The 12,227-nt window shown below is 40.8% G+C and overlaps 1 protein-coding gene across 10 annotated transcripts in view; it reads right to left on the bottom strand.

The window, feature by feature from the left end:
- MIDEAS (mitotic deacetylase associated SANT domain protein) overlaps window positions 1-7,471 on the bottom strand; it is a 67,196-nt gene extending 59,725 nt beyond the window's left edge. For 6 of the 10 annotated variants that reach the window (XR_006167928.1, XR_006167930.1, XR_006167932.1 and 3 more), the window contains exon 1: window positions 7,389-7,455. The gene's annotated coding sequence lies outside the window, so the exon portion shown is untranslated. The other 4 variants (XR_006167931.1, XR_006167935.1, XR_006167936.1 and 1 more) reach the window with 3 other exon arrangements.
- Between the last annotated feature and the right edge of the window lie 4,756 nt (window positions 7,472-12,227).

Genomic DNA, 12,227 nt, shown 5'->3' with positions numbered 1-12,227 from the left:
TTTGCTTCCTGTGCTGCACAATTTCATACATGTGTGCTTACGTCACTCTTAAGCAAACAAACAAAAAAGCATGCATTCTTAAATACATGTGCAAGCAGGCAGGTTAGCCTGTCTTAAAATGCCAGGACAGGCTACCTGAATAAGGAAACTAAATCTTTCAGTGTGCAACTTATTATCAGCAGCAGCCATTACTTAAGTGTTCAGCTGTAGAAGAAAACTTTACTGCACAACGATTCAAATCTATGTTTTATTTATTTTCTGAACAAAGCCCTCTGTATCTTAATTTCCTGTTTGTAATGACAAGCTAGCTATGTTAATTTATGCAAATGAAAAATTTTAAATCTCATTCAGACAAGATTTGTTCATTTTTTTAAAGAAAAAATTATGAAGCACTGACTTCAATTAAGTTGGTTGTGAGGCCGCCCATTATTCACTTAAGTGTATAATCTAAGAGCAAGTATCATGCATTCCAATCTTCCTAGGTTTTTATTACCTCAGTATGTCAAATGTTCACTCGTTTTGCATCACAAATTCAGATTTAAAATGAATTGCTCATAAGGAGTTCCATATTCTTCAGCAGTAAAAGAGTATTTTACTACAGAACATTTTCTAAAGAAAAAAAAAGTCAGCTAGTGTCATAGCTGAAATATTTCACTTTCACCAAAGAATGATTAGTGCTAAAGCAAAAAAGATAGAGTCAAAACAGCTCTCATGCTTCAGTAGGAAAGAAGTTTCAAGGTGTGTTTTGTATACCCACATATATTTAAAAAAACATAGCAATAAGGATCACTTAAATACTTAAATCACTTAAGTGAATAAGGATCACCTAAATGAAATTGAATTAGAAGAATGAAGCCCATAAGCAAATGAAACACTTTGCACTGCTTACTGCAATAACACCCTTTACGTGCAAGATTCTCCAAATGCCCAAGGAGGACAATTAAAACTAACAGTAAGAAGAATGCAGCAATGCGTTTTGATTCCCAGCTTTCATTCGCAGTATATTCATATATTCCCTCCCCAACATCTCAACATCCATTAAAACATATTGAACAAATTTTGATGGAGAAAGTCTGCATGATTTAGCCATGTATGTACTTGAAACATATGTATTTTTAAAAATTGGGGGAAAAAGAAAAACAAAACAATAGCTTTCCAATAAACAAATATTCCGAGTAAATGAATAATTTTAATCCAGTGTAATGAAGATTCTATTACGAACATTCCTAACATTCAGCATGTCACATGCAGGATAACATCCAGGGCTTGACAAAAAAAGGTTCAACAATAATAGCTCAACTTGGAATTATCTAAGCCATGAAATGAAACTAATCTAAAGGACAGTCAGTTTTCAGTGCCAGTTTCACATATATATGAACATCTTTGGCATTTTAGATTGTCATCATGGCAACCAGAATGCCTTAGGGCTGTGGCTCTCTTTCTTCTCATCAGGGATTTGGTAGTGCTAGGATTTTGTTCTGAAATGATATAAAACCAATTGAAAAATAGAAAAATTCTTCATAAATTCTTCTCCACCCTAGCATAGTAATTTCCCACAAACGTAGCAAACTCTGCTTTCAGGAAGTGCTTGAAAGAATGAAGAATACATTACCTAGGAAAAAACAAAGCCTGAAAATAAGACATTCTTAATGGCAAACAAACAAACAAACCTCAAGTAAAATCTTAAGGATATTTTTAACATATGGCTCTTCGTTTTACTTTTCAATATCTGAAGTTACCTATTCAGGATCAAGAACCAAAAAGGTTAAGGATACTATGAAACTGCAATGGCAGTTGATTCACATCATTATAAAAATTCTAATATAATTTGTGACAGAATGCTGAGAGGCAGATGCAGGAGTCCAAAAGGAGATGCTCAAGGAATTGTAAGTACGCACAGAAATAACAGTCTGAGATTGCACACCTAAGTATATACGAGTACATAGAGCTTGAAATCACACAACATCACTATTCTACAACAAAGCAATTCGGGGATTATTTAGAATTCAGAAACTATGACAGTGCACACCAGTGACAAGACGAAAGCATTCAGGCAGGTCTAGTCCCACACGCACAGCTTCAGAGAACAGATTCCAGTTTACCCATAAAGAAGTGATGCAGCTGACCTGGTAGCTGGGAATTAAGCATTTCCACCACATCCAAACTGCAAAGCCAAACAAGTATTTTAAAGTCTGCTCAGTTAAACACTCTCAGTAAAAAGACAAGAGCAATCCTTGCAATCAAAACTAATGCCTGTCTTGGTCTCTATAGCAGTAACAATACCAAACACAATTAAACAATAAATTAAGATTAACAAGAAAGATAGCCAAGCTTGAAAGAACAGCTTTTCTTTACCAACCGTTTTCTCCAACACCACAGAAAAAAGAAATATTTGTTCTCAGGAAAACTGAGTTATAAGACAATGAGAGATTTAAGAGCGTATATCAACAGTTTGTGTGCATACATAAGTAAACAAACAAATAATTTATTTTCCCAAAACAAATATGACAAAGAGGATATATCTATATATATTATGCAACTATAGCCTCTCCTAATAGTGCAGGGGATGGCCAAGCAATTGAGAACCAATTTTCACGTGCGAAGATAGTATATAGCAAAGAAGTAAGGTCTGAACACTAACTTGATTCCAATTGCTTTCTCTTTGCATGCTAATGCTGGACATGTAACAAACCAGTAAGATAAAGTGAGAAAATGTATCAGAACCGTTTATCAGTTCACTGCTTCATTAATGGCATTTAACTTGTTTCAATCTTCACCAATACTTAAGTCAAACAATATAGAAAATTGCAGTTTCTCAAGTGCTAAAGACTACAAGGAAAAGTATTATTCTATGCTTTGCTGCAGACCTTTCAAGATGCTGTTAAATAAATAACAATACTAACCACTTTCCTACCCCCTTCAAATATTGCTTTTCCCCAGTTTTTAACTTCTTAATTAATAGCAGCTATCAATGTAACAAGATGCATTCATGTAATTTGTCCTTAAAATGAACAACCACTTTTTAAAGATGCAAATTTCAAGGAATATCTATCTGAACATACTCCATACAATAATATAATGGATCATACTAATTCGGGCCTGGAAATGAAGTGGTTGCAAGTTGCACCAAACTTGATAAAAAGCATTAATACAGAAAAGCAAATAATTTAATTGCAACATTTATTCCTGCATCCCCATTTGCTCCCAAATACTTGAATGTTGGCTCCAGGCCAAAAGCATGCACTCACATTTTTTCCAGTGAGAAGTACACAGCTTTTTCTCGTAACAGTTTGTGTATTTTTCAGCTGCCTGAGTTGCTCAGCAGAGCACTCTAGAAGGGCTACAGTTGGAGATCATTTGAAACAGAAGTTATGCAAAATGTTGCACAGCACCTATTGAGCAGCGTCACGCTGGAAACACATGCCATTTGTACACTGGGAGCTGCTGTAGCTGCCAAGGATCTTTCACACGGCATGCAAGCTGCTGGCATGCAATGCAGAGACTTAAATTATTGCTTGAGCAATCACCTCTTTCATGGATCTACACATCACACAACATGGGTTTGTTGGTCTGAACGCTGAAATCGCACCAGAGAGAACACATGATTCAAGCACGAACAACTCCCCTCTGACAGATAGCTCTGTGCCACTCTATTCCAATTATTAGGGGAGGTGCTAAGGATGATATTTCCTTGAATTAGCAGCACGTCCTTCCCATTTACAAATTGCTCAATGACAAGTCTTCCATTTGGAAGCTGACTCATTAGCCTTGGCTTGCCCGTGCCAGAATTTGCCAACTTTCTGGACGTGTCTTGCAAAACTTGAATGCTTGCCTTCTGCCCCCACCAACATTTTGTATGATGAACACTGAGTAGTTTCTCTTTCCTTTTATGTCACTTGGCATACAACTAACTGCACTGGAAACAATATGCACGCTTACAGCGCTGGGTTGTAGCATAAGCTGTAATTTAATGTAACCAATACTAAGATGTCACGCAATGCCTTATTTTTTTCTTCCCTCAACAAAAACCAGTAATGTCTTATCCCTAATATGAATCCTCTCAAGATCCTAAATCCACAATTTGATCAGTAGGTCACAAAAGCAACTGCTAAATACTTACTTAAGCTCAAAAGAATATCAGACGAGTTTCCTGAGTAGAAATTCCCCAAGAATTGCTGAAATGCACAGTAATTCCTCTTACCTACAGAGAGGGGAGCACCGGCTACACAGATCATCATTCTGATTCACAGTAGCCATTTGTCTCCCTGCGTTCTGAGCCCCTTCCCTTTCACCACACTCACTACTCCCACTCAGAAGAAGGCTGCTTCCAAGGAGTGGTAGAGGCCCTCTCCTGAGGCATCTTGAAGGACTGCCTGGTAGCTTGACAGAATAACATCACAGGCTCGAAAATATCTGCAAGTTCTGCAGCTACCACATATGGGTGACAACAAGAATGAAAGTGCAGAAGCATAAATTCACCTCTGGAATGAGCACGCAGGCTCTTAGAAGGCTCTTACTGTGCTGCAGACCTCATCATTTCATATCACCACTATTCTCATGCACCTTGGTGGGGTAAAGGCTAACACGGCTAAGCTTCTTTTGCACATAGGCAATAAACACATGTCTGTGACTAATTCCCCAGAGTACCACAGGACAACTCACAGATGTAAAAGTTATCTCCTCATTTGTATACAAGTCCAAAGAATCCTGGCCGGAAATATTTTCTCAAACCACTTAACTGCGGAAAGCAAAAGCTAACATAAGGAATGACTGAACTGCACCACTACCACAAATGATTTAAGGAATATTAAAGCACAATTCTGGGTTTTCCCCAGAAGCCATTGATATTAGAACACCAAGGATTACGTATATATAAAGCCAGTCAGGACATGAAGAACAATACAAAGAAAAATCTACAAACAAAACGCCGTAGTAATGGAAAGGTTACAAGATATTTGTTATTTGTTTGTTTTGTATTAAAACAAAGCATCCCATTAAAGTTACAGAAGGATCACTACGGAACTGAATTTGTCAAGCGATCAGTCCAGTGTTGTGGTTAATTAGCCACATGCTTGAGAGAAGAAAAAAACAGCAAAGCAAAACAAACAGCTTCAGCACATCATTATACTCTTCCTTAGCAATGTTACATATATTTTACACAAAGCATTTAAGTTGGCAGTCTCAGGAAACTAACAACAGTAAGACAATCTATGTGTTTAACTGAAATAGCGTGTTCTAATGGAATACCAAGGAATTTTAAAGCAACTTTCCATTTTTTTGTAGCACTTTTCATTGTAGTGCTCAAAACAAGCCTTCCCAACATTCATTACCTCCTCAGCAATGACTGTTAAAGGCAACATTTTCAGAAAATCTTCTCTAATCCTGGAAAGGCAAATTTCTGAATACCAGATCTGAAATCTTTTGGATCAGATGTTACACAGATTCCAAGGACTTCCCAAACAAAATTAAACTGATGGAAATTACAGGTAACCATTACCTCCGAAAAACCAATCTCAGGTACTCTTATTTGTATCCACAATGACTTTGCCCATCATTTTGATGATCTTTCAAAGCCTCAGTCAAAACCTTGCTTCTGCAGTGTTTGTGGCACACTTCCAACATCTTGTCAGCTTTCATTGCCAGCAGGATCACTAAGCAATATGCAACTCTTTAAAAACCACTTAAGTTGAAACAGCATGTTCAGAACCTATGTTCAATCTAGCTTTGCTTTCAACCTCGTGATTTTTTGTGGTCTGACACAGAAACTCTCCTCAATGCTCTTCTCTCCGTTTCCACACAAGACAGCTGAACTCAGCACTGAGGGTTTTTTTCCCCACACCAGCAAACAAGAAAAAAAGATGACATCAGGAATTACACAAAACCTGCAGAACTACTAGCAAACCTGACTGATTTTCACTTTCTGCATAATCACTTCAGAAAAGCGAACCCACAGATTCAACCAGCTTGCTGTGCCCCCTGAGACTGCAGGCACTACAGGTGGCAATTCTGCTGAATGTTTCAGAGATGTGCCTTCTACGATCGGCCTCACTCCACTTCTTCTTTTCCCCCTTTCTAATTCTTCAGCGAAGTCTAAGAGAAACATGGCAGTTCAATACAAAATAAAATCTCATTTTAGCATTTGCAATGCAAATCTACGTTTTGTTCAGTACAGAAATCTGGCACAATGGCCTATGCATGCGTATTCATTCCAACAATTCTGTCCTATGCAATCACTCTGTAATTACACACAGTCATAAAGCTGCTGCTGTTGCTGCCTGGAACTGCAGTCTCGCCCTCCAAACAACCTAATGCCAGTCTCTGCATTAGGACATTTCGTTTCGCTCTTTCCCTCCCTCGACTGCCTGTGCTCACTCCAGACAGCCCTTCTACCACACTCAAACTCAGAATGAAAACAGCTTCTTTCTGGTAACAGCCATGATAATTTATTTGTTTTAAAGAGGCTGCCAAGTTGAATCTCTGTCAAGCAGAGAGAATATTTCTTGAATTCTGAAGGCTGCAATCACACAAGACTTTAGAAACCAAAAATAAACCTCGCTTATGCCTGGCAAAAAAACCGTAAGTATTATATAAGACACATACGTGCGTGGGTGTATTGTCAGCTCTGACTGGTAAACTGCAAAGAATCAGTCCTTTTCAGTTGCTGCCAGAGAAAAAGCCGTACGTTTAGGGGCACGGGATTTTCAGAAATGATCTAATAAATTCCTCCCCACCCCCTCCGTCGCATAGATCCCGGCAGAGAAACACAATCCGCGCACGCGGCGAGCCACCGCGCCTTACCGAGCGCCCCGAGTCGCGGTGCCGTACCCGCAGCCCCCGGAGCGCCCCAGCTCCGACACGGAGCCAGAAAGGGAAGCCCGAAGCCGTCCGCCCGCCCGAGTAACCCCACGCGCACGGACGGGCTCACCCAGCCGCAGACGCATCCTCTGCGCGCCGCTGCAGCCGGGCGGCGGAGAGGCCCCCGAGCGCCCGCGAAACTCCCGTAAGGGAAGGACGAGCGGCTCATCCGGAGCGCGGACCCCCGCAGCGGGCTGCCCGGCAGAGCCTGCTCAGCCGTCCCGGCCTCGGCCCTGCGGACCTGCGCGGCTCCGGCGGCGCCACAGGTACTCGTGCAGCTCGGCCTGCAGCCAGAGCTCGGCACCCCAAGATTAAAGCCCCGGGAGAAGCACCCCCTCTCCAAAATGGCAGGAGAACGGAAGCAACTCGTGCGAAGAAAATAAACCCGCGGAAAGCAGGAGAGGGAACAAAACGCGCTTCCTCACCTGCGCCGCGAGGTACGGCGGGGGTCTCCGGGGCTGCAGATTGCAAAGGGTAAACACGGAAGGAAAGACCACCGAGAAAGAGAAAAAGCGGAAAGGGAAAAAACCCACCAAAAAACTTTGTTTCTTTCTCTCCGGGACTCAGGGAAAGCGTCACTTCCTAGTGCGGTAAGCGGGGAGGCTCCCGAGCCCGGGCTCCTCAACTCCTCCTCCTCCTCCTCCCGCCCTCCTCCTCCCTCGCAGCCGCAGCGCGGCTCCCGCCGGCATTTCGCTCGGTCCTGGCGGTGGCCGAGCCCTGCCCCTCCTCCGAGCGGGGAAGGAGGGGAATCCCCGAGAGCGAGGAGCGAGCACGCAGCACTGATTCGGAAGCCCGGCGTGCAGCGCCGTGCTCACACCTGGCAGAGCGTGCAGGCTCCGTGCCCTAAGTTCGGCGCCAGCCTGCCCCAGCGCCATCGGGCTTCGCGGCCCCTCTCCCGGTGGAAAGTACAAGCAAGCGTGCAAAGATCCCTAAAAGGGCTTTGTTTTTTCAGAACCCATTCGTAGCAGAAATAACGTGTTATTCCGTTTTCCCCTTTTTTGGTCATTTTTCTTTTTCTTCAGAAGGAGCTGTAAAAGGGGAAAAACAGGGAAGGGAGAAAGGACTTGTAACTAATGCAAATCCTTAGGTCACATCTACGCTGCTGGCTCTTTTAGCACATTCCTGAAATTTAGTTTTAGTAAAACAAAAAATTATTTCCAAGTCGAACATTTACTGCAATACTGCTGAGGTTTCTAAAAACGTTCAGCTCGTCTGCTGGAATATGGCTTCCTCTGTTGCGTTGGTCTGAAAATAAACAGCGAGCTGGCAAATGCAGACACACTGCTCCTCTTAAGGCAGGAAATAAAGCAGCTGCTTCGTCATTGCTCCCCCTGTAGACTGCCACGGATACTTGAGTTCATTAGCAATCAGGAAAACTTGCAGAATATAAAATAACATTTAGGTCAGCATTCGAAGATTAGACTCTTATTCAGTGAAATGTGCCAAGCAGCATGAAAATGGCAAACCTTTCCCTTCCAACGTGCACATAACTGTGTTTACCTTCTTCCAGGCTGGGATCATTCAGCACCTGCAGGCTGGCACAGCGTTTTTTCAGACCAGCAGGGAAATCTCATTTCTACCACCCATTGCTTTATAGAGTGAAATACATGAACAGTTTTTGTGGAGTACACTAGCTGGCATTTCTCTCACAATAGTTCCTGGCTGCTGTGCAGAACTTTTCACCAGGGAAGCCCAAGATGCATGGAAAAAGGTGCCCAGAGAAGCAACTTACCCATGACTGTGAAGCGTATCTGATGCATAGCTGGGTTTGTCCGATGAGTCCCAGGTCGGTAGTTTAATTACCACACCCAATCTTTTCCTGCCACAGAATAGAGAGTAACAGTGGGATGTGGAAGTGAGGAGCAAAACAGCAGCCAGAGGTACTTTCGGTAAAGCATTTCTCTTCCTTTCACAACTGAAGATCTCATTTGATGAAACGCTGGCTTAATAAAACATTAAAGGAAAAATCTGCTCCCATTAAAACATTTACTCTTCAAAAACCATCAATAAATTGGAGCTGTAGATTAATAATTCAATGAATCAATATAGAAAGAATGTTCAAAACTGCTCACAAATTATGTAATACGTAAAGCAGACTTAAACACACGAACACATAATGACAAAAACTGAAGTCAAAGGCATACAACCAACTAGTTTAATTTGCCCTAATACAGACTAAAAAGACATATTCCATAATCTGGAGTTACCTCCTTCTCTGTTACAAAGTATTGGGCAATCAGTGTTCTCCATGAAGCACATCATATATTGATAAATTGAAACAGCTTATGTCAGCTTCCACTGTGTGTGTGGAGGGGGAAAGTCTGCTGTGACTGTAAATCATAGTGTTGTAACAGTGAAGTTTAGCCCTTCCTTCCAGCCAGAACAAATGCGTATCATACTTCACCTGCTTGGAGTTTGGGAAGTGAAATGATGAGCAGTGTCTCATATTTCACAACACATAATCACATAAAAGCAGCAGACAGTGGCAGAAACATCACCATCTGGCTACAGATGCTAAGGTTGCACAGAGTAGGGAGTATGCTTTCTATCCTTGTCTAGGAGGCATCTTAACATTGTTGTCCTTTGTTTCCTGAATTATATGTAAGGTAGATAGCAATCTACCTCTATTCTTTACTCCAAAGGCAACATAGTAACAGCCAGATCAAAGCTGAAAGACACAGTAAGGGGCAAAATTTACAGGAAGGGATTGTGCTTCTTCCTAAGCATTCCAAGAAGGTTAAGACTAAACAGGCCTGTAAGGACATCAACCAGCTTATATATCCGAAGTAGAAGAATCATATTTTAAAAACACCATGGAACAAAGAGTATTTTGTGAGCAATAAACAGTTTTATGAAGTGTTCTGTAAAGATTCTACTATTTCACACTCTTCATTATTTTTCTCTGTACTGTGTAGTCTTCATGTCTCCAGAACCTGCCACTGTTTCTTCCTTGCACTAGCAGCTTTTGCTATGTGCCTTTTTTCTCCTTATCTCTTTTATCTGCATATGCAAAGTCTGTGTGCAGGCTGCACTTCTATCAATTTTACAGTAACAAAATTTAATGCATGCATATTTCCTGGTATGACATTATTTTATTACTACATTAAATCAGGAGATTAGATGGCTTCTTTGTCTTGTACAGACACATCTTGTGCTGTAACAACATCGACTCATATCATTAAAGAACTACATTGCACTGAGTCAGGATTTGGATTAAAGACTGCTTTACATACTTGTGTTTGCAGAACTGGCTCATCCGCTCAGCAGGTGGCACTCTTTTCTCCAGGTCAGAGCAGAGATGGAGTCTGGTCCTCTTCTTGTTCCAGGTTAGACATGCTGCAGCACTAAGGGACACCATATAGAGCTATCAGTTCTCCCTGAAAACAGTTATTAAATGAAAGCCCTGAACATTAATAAGCTAATTAGAAAAACTTCATTTACAAGGAGTGTAATTATTTATATACCAATAAAATACCTCATTTGGAAAATTTCTCTGAAATTTACATTGGATGCAATATTTTTCTTAAATATATATTATATATATTATTTATATTATTATTTATATATATATATTTATATATATATCTTTTTTAAAGAAAAATATTGCATCTGATGTAAATATATATATTTATATATAAATATAAATATATTTATATTTATAAAATAATAAAAAAGGGGCATAAACCAGTAAAAAATAGCTGCAGTGATTATCTCAGAAGTATATTCAATTAGAGGGCAGGGCTGCCTCTTGGCAAACTAGAGAAATGGACTAATTGAAAGCACACAAAGCTCAATGCAGTGCAAAACCCTGCACTTTGGCCAGACTAAACCTTTTCTGTTGCACAGGCTGAGACAGACAGGTCACTCAGCTCCTCTGAAGAGCATCTGGGGCTTCTGGTGGGCAGTGGAGTAAAAATGAGCCTGCAGTGAAGGCTAACAGCAACTTAAGCTGAAAAAACAGCTCAGAGCAGAGCTAGAACAAGGGAAATGATCAATCCCTTTAATTGACATGTGCATCTGGAATTCTGATTCCAGTTTTGAGCAACCAGTTTCAGAAATGTTTCTCGAGTTTATCAACAGTAAAGATTCAGGACAGACAGGTGCTGCAGCACAAGTTCCATAGTGGATGAGAGAACTGAGCTGGCCAAGCGTGAAAGAAAGCAGGCAGATAAGACTTAACAGCAGCCTTCCAACATCTACAAGACTAGATCTTCTCATACACAGTCATACAGGAAGAGGTAAAACCAGGCTCTTGCATGGGAGAAAAAACAGTTGTATTTTGAAACAGTGGCAGTTCCAATCAGCTAGTGAAGATAATAAGCAGTGCAGCAGAGGTTGTGGAACACGAGTAACTTCCTTTCTTTCAAGTTTCCAGCACCTGGCTTGACATATAAAAGCCCTTCACAATCTGGTCTGAATTCAGTGCTGACCATGCTCTGAGCATGTGGTCGAACTGGAGACATACCCAAATTCCTCCAAAAGTTGTTCTATCACTGAAGAGACAAATCCCTTTATCTCACAGAAGAGAAATACTACCTTTGAAATATTCTAGGGAACAACTTCTCATGAGAAATTTGATGCAATAATATAGAAAGTTTGCAGAGAAAGATTTTGTTTGGGTTTTTTTTTTGAGCTTGGAATAAGGAAAAAAATACTCTTGCAAACTTATTTTACACTCCACATCTGAGTTTAAAATTAGAAACACTGGGTTTGCTTTACTAGAGCAAAAATCAGCTGTTTTAGTTTGCTTAGTGAAAGGTGTGCATGTTTACAGAGTGTATGTGTAAATACTAAGTGTCACAAGCTGTCTCCCTGAGAACCAGAATGAGACTTTGCTACATGAGAGAAAAGGAGGGACACTGTGGTTTAGAAAAGAAGCCACATGTAAAGAAGTTATTCACATTGCTTGAGCACTTCTAAATGAAGCTCAGACACCAGACTTAGAAATATAGTTTAAGAACTTACAAAGTATGAACTTGTATAGCATGCTGAAAATCAGAACAGAAAATTTTCTTCTCAGGTTATGTAGCTTTTTTTACAGTCCTTTTGCAGTCCTTTCTACATTTATTGCCATTTTTCCTAGAATCTCACATTCTTTCTCTCAAAAACAATAATGTGTGGTAACATTAGTCACTGTTTACAGCTGAGGAAAAAAAAACATTTGGAGAAGACCTGTGTGCTTCAGAGTCAGGTTCAAGGGCCAGACATGGCTGCGATGCCGCTGCAATGTCACTCAGGCAGGGCTGCATCTGGAACCATGTGATTATGCACCTTGATGACCCAATCTATCCCTCTGCTTATTAATCCCTCTTTCCTGACTCTGCACACTTGCTTGTGCTGGCAGCTGACATCTGCACAAATCAGATGTGCAG

This window comes from Centrocercus urophasianus, unplaced genomic scaffold (genome assembly GCF_019232065.1).
Source record: "Centrocercus urophasianus isolate 14NV4802_14NV808 unplaced genomic scaffold, USGS_Curo_1.0 seq_14, whole genome shotgun sequence".
NCBI classification, from domain to species: domain Eukaryota; kingdom Metazoa; phylum Chordata; class Aves; order Galliformes; family Phasianidae; genus Centrocercus; species Centrocercus urophasianus.
Note: the sequence above shows the minus strand (reverse complement) of the source record. Positions and strands in the feature narration are given on the sequence as shown.